The sequence below is a fragment of the Varroa jacobsoni genome, unplaced genomic scaffold (assembly GCF_002532875.2).
Source record: "Varroa jacobsoni isolate VJ856 unplaced genomic scaffold, vjacob_1.0 scaffold_136, whole genome shotgun sequence".
Classification (NCBI taxonomy): Eukaryota; Metazoa; Arthropoda; class Arachnida; order Mesostigmata; family Varroidae; genus Varroa; species Varroa jacobsoni.
The window spans coordinates 61,263-70,667 of record NW_019213038.1 but is presented as its reverse complement, the minus strand read 5'-3'; the positions used below and the strand labels follow the sequence as shown (position 1 = coordinate 70,667).

At 40.6% G+C, this 9,405-nt stretch overlaps 1 long non-coding RNA gene across 1 annotated transcript; it reads right to left on the bottom strand.

Moving 5' to 3' along the window:
• Positions 1 to 323: 323 nt before the first annotated feature.
• Positions 324 to 8,701, bottom strand: LOC147753876 (uncharacterized). Its single transcript, XR_015314251.1, has 3 exons — positions 7,887 to 8,701; positions 6,693 to 6,889; positions 324 to 1,654 (listed from the first exon to the last, which is right to left on the bottom strand). It is a non-coding gene; the product is annotated as an uncharacterized LOC147753876 (long non-coding RNA).
• Between the last annotated feature and the right edge of the window lie 704 nt (positions 8,702 to 9,405).

Genomic DNA, 9,405 nt, shown 5'->3' with positions numbered 1-9,405 from the left:
TAAGAGCTGCTCTCTTCAGTATCGTACGGCACTGGATGTATCCAATATTGCAAACAGGTTTTAGGACTTGAAACAGAACGTATGTGGCATAGACTTGAAAGTAAGGCAATCTACCTTGGGAATCTGTATAAGCCTCATGAAAGTCGACGTAAACGTGTGATTACGCTGCTGGTAAACGGCACGTGACCCCATATAAAATCAAAGATCCGAAGCTAATATATATATATATATATACGCGCAGAATCTAGGTGACTAGAAGCCAGCTCAAATACTTCAACTTCAGCTCAAACTGGTAGATATAATCATACGAATACAAAAGGTGATTACAGTAAGATCCTAGGCGAGAAGTGCCTTTTGTTTATTCTAGAATACCCAAAATCGTGATTTTGGCCCCCTGAGGAAAATTTTGTAATACCGTTGTATAATTTGATTCCGGCTAATTACAAGCTCACCTAATTAGATCAGTTGATGTACATTAGCAAATGACAAAGGGAATGCAACGGTAGCGACAGATCCACGTTGAAAAATTATCATACCTTTATCTTTTTTTTTTTTTTTTTTTTTAACTGTCACTCCTAAACGATTCTACTTTAGATCAGCGGCTTCTCAGAATTTCGTTCGCCCATTTAGCTTCAAAGGCAGAACGTTTGCAATTGAAGGTATCGTCGTTTTGTTTGATACCTTTGTCCTTAACTTTCCTTCGTAGTAACTGAAACACGGTTACGGGTAAAGGCACTATGCCAAATTAACACGCCATAACGGACATTTTTGGTACATACATCAAATTATTCATCATCACAGACCCATGCCCAGAAGTGTTTCCTTGTACAGCAGTTTAATTCTGTACTATCCACAAGGGAACACGCTATGTCAAATATAATACGAAAAATGTATTAAAAGATCTAAGCACTATTGATGTGCACATATATGACACGATATGGACATAATATTTTGGCGATAACCTAATATTAGGAAAGTTCGACTCGAAACCATCTGTATAGTCCGCCGCACGGCATAATTGAAGACGTGTCTGAAGTTAAGCGTAGCTCTTCTGGCTTGGCTAAAAGCTCTGAGGAAAAGGACACAATCGCAGAATACTGTTTACATTTCGAAGAGAAGTTAAATTTCGTATACTTATATATGCCTTCATATATAAGTACTAAGCATTTCAGTGTAGCGTCCTATTACCTCACATAATTTGTTTCCAAAGTACATATCCTACATTGCTTATCGTCCTCGGACGCAAGCCACTGGCCCATATACGATCAACCGCGGCCAAATTTTCAATTTTGGTCATACTGCCGTCAGCGTATTACAATTCGTTTCGAGCTACTTCGCTTCTCTACCAAACGCCTCAGGCACCGCGAGCGCTTACTGGTCCGTGAAGAGAAATGACATTCCGTCAGTCTCGAGAGACCCAAGACCCTTAGACCCAATGCAAGACCTCGGGGATAAAAGGCAGCCCTCTCGGTTTCCTGTTATCGATACTCGACCGCTTGGTGTGTCTACACACACTTCGTAGGAAGATGCCAACCGCCAAGATGTCTCCCTGTAGAAAGATGCTTCCGCATCTCTAATTAAAAATTATCGGCTTCAGTCGGACGGCGTTAAACACGAAGTCAAAGGCTTGCACACACAGTACAGGTAGGTAAAACTGAAATCGAACAAAAGCAATATATATATTACTGAACAATGTAACTATACACAGTAATTTATCGGAAAAAAAGTTTATCTATTTTATCTATACGAAATAAGCTAAAAACGAATAGTACTGCAAAACATAACAAATTCTGATCGCTTGTTGTTTGTTGAAACATGCGCACTTGTTTCACTTAGATAATACAAAAATGAATCGTCATAGTTACGAACGAAAACCGTACGCTTATAATAGACTAAATCCAATGGTTCGTTTAACAGCACTTTACATTTCAGTGACTGTTATTATACATAGGGGTATATATATCTATCGTTTCCTCACAAGTGTTGCGTAGAGACTGGTTGGTCTTGGGTTTGTCGTTGGCTACCCATGAGTGGTTATTCTACTTATAGCTATTCTATCCTATTTCCTATATGATGCATATTGCTTAAGCAATCGATTTCATCACTATTTCCAATTACGATGACTCAATTGCAGACGGCACAATTTCGAATACGCGTGTAGACATATTCAATAGTCCTACAATTATTTGGCCGCTTGAAGACGATAGCCTTCTCTGTTAACGCCCGCACCGAAATACAGAGATCCCGCGTTTCAGGTAATCAATAAATAAAGCAGATAAGTATGCTTTTCTTTGTCTCTATAATGTTATTAGGACGCAGGAAAATATCACACGGTGGTGGCCATCCTCGTTATCTAGCGAAGGCCTGTCGTAGCTATAGCCTTCGATAACTAACGAGACTAGATAATACGGCCTATCGTATCCACAAATTTCAGAAGATGACGCGTCATCGGCAACGATAGTAGACAACAGATCAACACTCTATATATGTATGTATATATTCTGATAGTGAGTTTTATAGAAATGTCATTATAGGGACTACTGATTATCCTCTCAGAGATTTTTTTGAAGGTTAGCGAATCGTATTTATAGAGCGACGTAATGTACGTCATTGTGTCTTCGATTTGGAACAAGAAGCATACACTGACACACGGATATCTTTGGACATTTCTTTCCGACAAAACACCTCAAGAGCTGTTATCTGATTTTTAGTTGAAACATATATGAATAATGGCTCCTACTTTAACTAGCTGTTCATTTATTATGTTTGATTATACGTGCAATTATAACGAAATCATTAACTAGCAAAACAAATAAACAAGCGCGTTCCGCTTTCCTGACCAGGCAGAAGTCATCTTTTAAAACGTTGCAGCGAAAAGGGGGCAAAGAAACTCTGGCAGTCCTTCATAAAAAAAAGAATTAAAAACACTAACGATGTTTGTACATGATATCCCAACACAATCAGCTTTCTGGCGTTATCGTCGAGATGCTGGGCCTTATTCTTCCTAGAAGTAAAATAAAAGGCTAGCTATGACAGGCAGCAATCCGCAGAAAGAGTCATAGGAACCAGGGATATGGAACAATACGAGAATCGTGGCTTCATTTCAACCGTATCGTTTATTCTAATTGCAACTTTTAACTCGCTATTGCTCACCGCAGAGACGACCCTTGTCTAGATTTGGCTTTAGAGGGAAACTAGCGAACGTGATAGAAAAAGTTTTGTAAAGGTCGACTCGGTTCATGCTGCGAGAACAGGCAGTTGCACTCGCATCCCATGTTTGACCCTAATAAGATTTACTTTTGTATGGGTACACATGTTGAGCTTAAGGTGAAACACTACTGATAAGTGGTATCGTTCTTGAGCGAGGTTCAGATGATGATTTTTGATCTGCGCGCGTCCTCGACGTCTTTTACTGCTTTGCCATCATTCCACCGTGGAGTTCATTTGCAGCGTGGATATAGCGCCATAAACTGAGAAAGCTTTGTCCGTTACCCTTCAGACGGGTAAACAACGACAACTACCGTTAGCTTTTACTTACTCCTATTCACTCTTAGTGGCTGATGTGGTCTGCCAACGTTCTAATCGCTACAGAAACCCGGACACATTTCGAATTTTTTGCGCGCAAACGAAGCAGTCGAAAGTTGTGATTGATTTATATACCAAAGTTTCATGAAAAAATCAATTATTGCGTCTGATTAACTATCTACTAACCAGCAAGCGAGTAAGAGACATTCGCATTGCTTGACGAACACACGTGCAACATTTAGTGTGAACTCTTGCTACATCACTATTTCTATCGCACTAATAACGGCCTGTACCCCTCCGGGGAAACGGGGGGTGCCCCATGCAGTGGAAGAGATTTCCATGCGCACCCTCAAGGTAGCAATAATTAAAAACCTTTTTTTGTCGTCGTCTTACGTGCTAAAGCCCCTTTAGCCACAACTACAATTGTTCATTCTTCTTTATTGCAGCCATTTGTACTTAACTCCTTTTTTTTTCTGCGCTCGATTTATCCAATGCTGTATTCCTCTCTGTGTAGTGGTGCTTTCGACTTTTCCCCAATTATCCCTTATTTGAATCGTCGTCGTTTTGTTTTGTGCTTACTTCGATGATGGGGGAGAAGAATATAACAAGGCGAGAAACTTTGCGTCTCTTCAGACCGGCCATTATTCTAAGCTAGTAGAACTTTACCAACGTAAGTTCCGAGTGGATACAAAGAGGTAATAGCGGAAAGAGTCTAATATAGGATATTATAAAACTCGCGTAAAAAAGAAAGAAAAGCTGCGTTTTCCTTAATAGGTCGTATTCTGTTTTCATGAATTGCAAAATAACATACCCGTTCGCATATCAGTTGTACATCGTAGACATTTTGTTTAGCACGTTTAGGAATCTGGCGGTTTGGAAAAGGAATCCAATCGCTGACGCCAGCCTCCACAAGAGGATCCAACTGCAAAGCTAGTATTAGGCTACGACGAGATTTCGCTGACACCTTGCCCTCGCTAACAAATTTGGATTTTTCGAATATGGGAAACTCTCAGATATCTTGCGTATTGGCAACAAAAAGAAATACCCGTAAATTGCCTGTTGAAGGATCATTTCGCGAGACCTATTTCAACAAAGTGACGTCCTAGGAATAACTAGATAATTGACACTTCGAAAACGTATCCAACTAGCGATATAGAACTTAATCGAGACATAGACGCCACGATAGAGGCGACATCCTTTAGTCAAAAATTCAATGCTAATAAAACAGAGTTCAGCTCCTTATTCTTCTATAATAGCGTTTCTTATTTTGCACCTACAGAATGCACTTGGGCACCTCATCGTAGCAAGACAACAATCATATGAAACACCAAAAAAAGACTAGTATGTTTCATCTGTATACACTCAACCATTAAATCAAAACTGTCACTTTCTCTCAAATGGTATGATAGGAAGTTATCCGCTCCCCGGATAAAAGCTACCTAGGAGGAAAGTTACTAATCTATTCAATTCAGCCCTGGTTGACAGACTCATCCGTCTGGTATTCAGTAACGGCCGGTTCTTCAAATCTGATTTGAATATTACCGCTATAACCTAGCTTTCGTTATGCTGCTTCGGAGCCGAGCGGACGAGAGCAGTGTTGTAGTCGAAACGTACTATAATAAGGGCCGATTCTGTTCTTCCGCTGCTTCACAAATAACGGTCTAATCATATGTTGCATACATATACGCTATATATTTAAGCTCTTTTGAAGGCGTCCCATTGCAGTCGTAGGGCTTTCCTCGTACGACCGTTGAGTAACGAATAGAAGTGATGAAGAAAACGAAAGGAAAGGTTAGTGCCGGTAACGCGTAGATTTGAACTCATGCCTTGTTGGCCCGCCGCTGCGCAGCCCATCCAAGTCGTAAGTGAAACACGACCTGATTTACGACATAGGCGCTCCTAGCTGGAAAAAATAGGACTTAGCTCAGCAGCAGAGACTGGGCGAGCAGCGAAATGAAAGTACCGAATTTCAGAGATCATCTCATATTTGCCCGTTTCCGTCGGAGCCGGCTGTGGCCAAGGCGGGGGCACTAGTGGCGTAATTCAAGAAGAGGCTAAAAACGGGGAGGTCAAGGCACTAAAAGGAAATAAACGTATGGAAAAACTTATGGCGGCAACGGCCAGCCGCCAGTGAAAGGAGTAGCGAGACCAGAGCTGTTTACTAACTGAAGAGAAGCATGAAAAGAGCGAACCAGTAAGAATGCAATGAAGAATAGCGAAGACAAAGATAGTGACGTAAAAAGTTAGAAAATTTAAACTACGGTGAAAAACCTAGAGGGATACCACATAGCATAGAGGTGTCTTGCCATGAACGGCACAGGGACGTTCTAAAGTAGAGCGGTCTATGTAACAGCGTAGGTTATGACTATGATCATATAGTTTGACCTGTTATTTTTAGACCGACAAATTCAACTGTCTGTAAGTGTGAGAAACTGCTTCTTGAAGCCCGGTCTGCTCGTGAATCCTACGAAGTTGGAATATGGCGTTTGAATTGCTCAATGCAAAGAAGCCGATTGTATGACAAAAAAAAAAAAGGGTTGGTTGGACAAAATACGTTTTTGAGGTAACACGAGATCCTCAGAGTCGTATATCGCCATATATGCTTTTCTATTAGTTGGGTATAGATTTGCTTCATGCACAATCATCTTCATGATAACATATCGTTAAAACTAAAGCTGCCATCTTTTTTCACGCCAAGCAAAGTTGTATTATTGCTCCGTTTGATTACCTTAATATTCTTACACCTATTGCGATTACACCCGGAATCGCAGCTGTGATCGGAGTGAACAAAAATAGCATTGAACCAAGGAGTCACCACGAATATATGTAAAATACGCACCTTCTACGCACGATACAGGTTAGGAACAAATAGTATCAGAAGAGCTTCTATTTAGACGGGACAGTGTTTTAACTTAGAACTTGCTACTGCTACTGCTGCTGTAATTCTAAGTTTTTAGAGTAGATCCAGTATCCACTATTGCTTCAATCGAAATTAGTTTCTCCCTAAATAGTGTGTAGTCCGCTATCAAACATTTGATATTCAGTATTACTATAGCGGTCGAGAGAGCGCACTGCATTACGGATACTGATCTGACATGTTACTGAGATGTCTCAACAAAGATGTCTAAATACAGAAGCCGTTGCAGCATATGCGTATAAGTACGTACATTCAGCAGGCACGTGCAAGCAGCGACACGATTCGTGTCCATTGAATGACGCTTCAAGGAATGTCCAGCTCGAAGAATGGACCATTGAGCGAAGAAACGCATTCGGCGTTAAGGTCAGATGAATCAATTCAGAACGAGAGCTAGCACGTGCCCGTTGTATGGTGTTTCCGCTGCTATATCCGGTCAATACATCCAATCTGTAATATTCCCATTCGATGAGAACATTTAGTAGGTAGGCCTAAACGGGGGGGAATAGTCTTGCGTGTTATACACATCGAGCAGAACTACGTGGAAAATGTGTATTTCTTGAGAGGCGATACAGGCGATAAAGGTAAGTTATTACCGACGTAACCTTGACAGATGTTCTAAGTTTAACAATTGCTATGAAAATATCTACTAGAGTTCAATATCACCAAATAAGTACATCGTAGACACGAGCTTCGAGCACGGTTTACAATTCTGTTTAGTTCCCATGCGCCACCGTAACATAAACCTTTCGATTGGGACGCGAATCATTGCGTGTTAGTTGATCCATGTTACCATTAAGCGTTTAGGTAAATGATAGTTTTTCAAACGACGAGAAGGCATTCGTGCTGTTGCTTATCCGGTAGGCGTACGTTATACGTACGAGGCTTGGATAGAGCTTTCTGCTTCTCCAATATAAATTAGCTAAACTGCGAAGAGTGCAATACAGCGCACCGATATGGCCTTACTGTCGATCCTGATGACAGGTGGTTACAGTCATAAGCCGCCTCTTTCATTATGGATCCTTCATTTTCAATATGTGCTTCATATAATGAATCAACCTGTTTCTAAACTTTCACGTCATAAAAACCTGCCAGGAAGTGCGACAGAGCTGAGGTCAGACTACTAGAACTTGAGAGATCTATGAAAATGTGTTTGAAGACCCATTTCTGACGACTGAAGAGTTTAAAACTGCCTCAACTTTAAGGTCCATCACTAAACTTATTTCAAATGACAATACAATTACTCCTGATTCAATCGATGCGTAGCCTGATTATCCTCTCTGCCACATTTTTAGTACATTGTTTGCCACTACATAAACCGAGCCAAAATTTCATTCTCAGCCTGCATAGACTGCTTAAGAAATACACCGTGGCGTTCACTGGCAATTTCGTATTAACATAACAATGTACGTAATAGCGAACTCATCCCCATGATGCATCTGCTTACCGTCTGCTTGCCATAGGGTAGTACTGGCCGACAGACACCAGAGCGGGAACCAGGCGACGGCCACATAGACATGCGACATACGCCAAGTTTTGCCATCTTGCACCGTGTACTTGCCATCTTGTACCGTCACTATATGCCTTGTGACGCGCGCGCCCCCAAAAAATCGCATTGCTCCCCCCCTGTTGCTTGACTTCTATTACAAGAGAGGGGCAACTTAGCTCGTTCCATAGCGCTACGGTTGCACTACATCGTTAGGGATCATGAAGCGTTCGTGGCGGCTGCAATTTGGTATTCTGTTGTAGCTTGACGAGATGGCAAACCTGTTTGCCCTTCATGCAGCCTAAAAGCTTATCGGCACCCATCGGTTACATGGGTTTTTCTGCAGGCCTGAAACATACGAACTTCTCGCAAGTAAAAGGTTAGCCTGAATCGTCGTTGACAATGTAGCTGCCTGTAAATAGATAGCTGTTAGGCTAAGTCTTGATGTGACGTGATGCAGTCTAAGGAGGGTAAGCTACGTTGCGAGCTCTAGATTGTTCGCGGGCTGAACTTTTTGACCTCTTCCGCGTATCTCCGAAAATAATAAAGAATATTTATACAATGTCGTTGCACACACGCCTCAGAGGAGCCACATAACACTGATGCTCTTGAATATCCATAAAAAGCTAGTCAAATTCAAGGATTCGTTATTTTAAAAAAATTATCGTATCGAACTAGATAGTTGTTTCCTTTAGCTATCATTAAACGTTTGTACAAAGCTACCTACTAGTGCCATCATATTTCAGATTAGGTTGAATATCAGTAATTAATTTGTCAGCGCAAAGATTAATTATTATATACATATTCAAATGCCTAATTTATAAAATACAGTTGTATTCCTAGAAATTTTCACATTTTTTTTCCCTTAAAAATGTTATCCATCTCTTCTGTTTAACTTGCTTTGACAGATGTTATAGTCCACTACTACGATTCGAAAACTTTACGTTACTGTTGAAAAAAAGTGGATTACCTAAAAGCCCTTATCGACGCAATCCTGTTACGCATACATAGTTGTGCATGTCATGAAGCAATAAAATAACAATGAAGGCTTCTTTGTCTTCGATATCACATTTTGATATCATGTAGCGAATAAATTTGGCTTGTATACGCCTATGGGCCTCGACGAGCTGCCGTGATTGAGGACGTTAGACTTCATAGATATACGTACATTTTCTTAAAATGATTTCAAGTGAACTATTAGGGAATGATGATAGTATTATAAATAAGCTTGTTTTTATGAGGTTTAGTATAATACTAAGACCTTTGCTAACTTTTACACGGGACTAACTTTTCCATTAAATGTATACTGATATCTATTTCTTCTTCAGGGACATTGGAACACGTTACTTATCATAAATTGCTTCTTAGATATACATTAGGGTAATCGTACAATTTAATATCGTAAGCATATCATTTGCACCTGACGCTACGGCCTGGAATAAAAGTAAAGAATCAAATTGGCCCGGCCGGCGGAGGACCC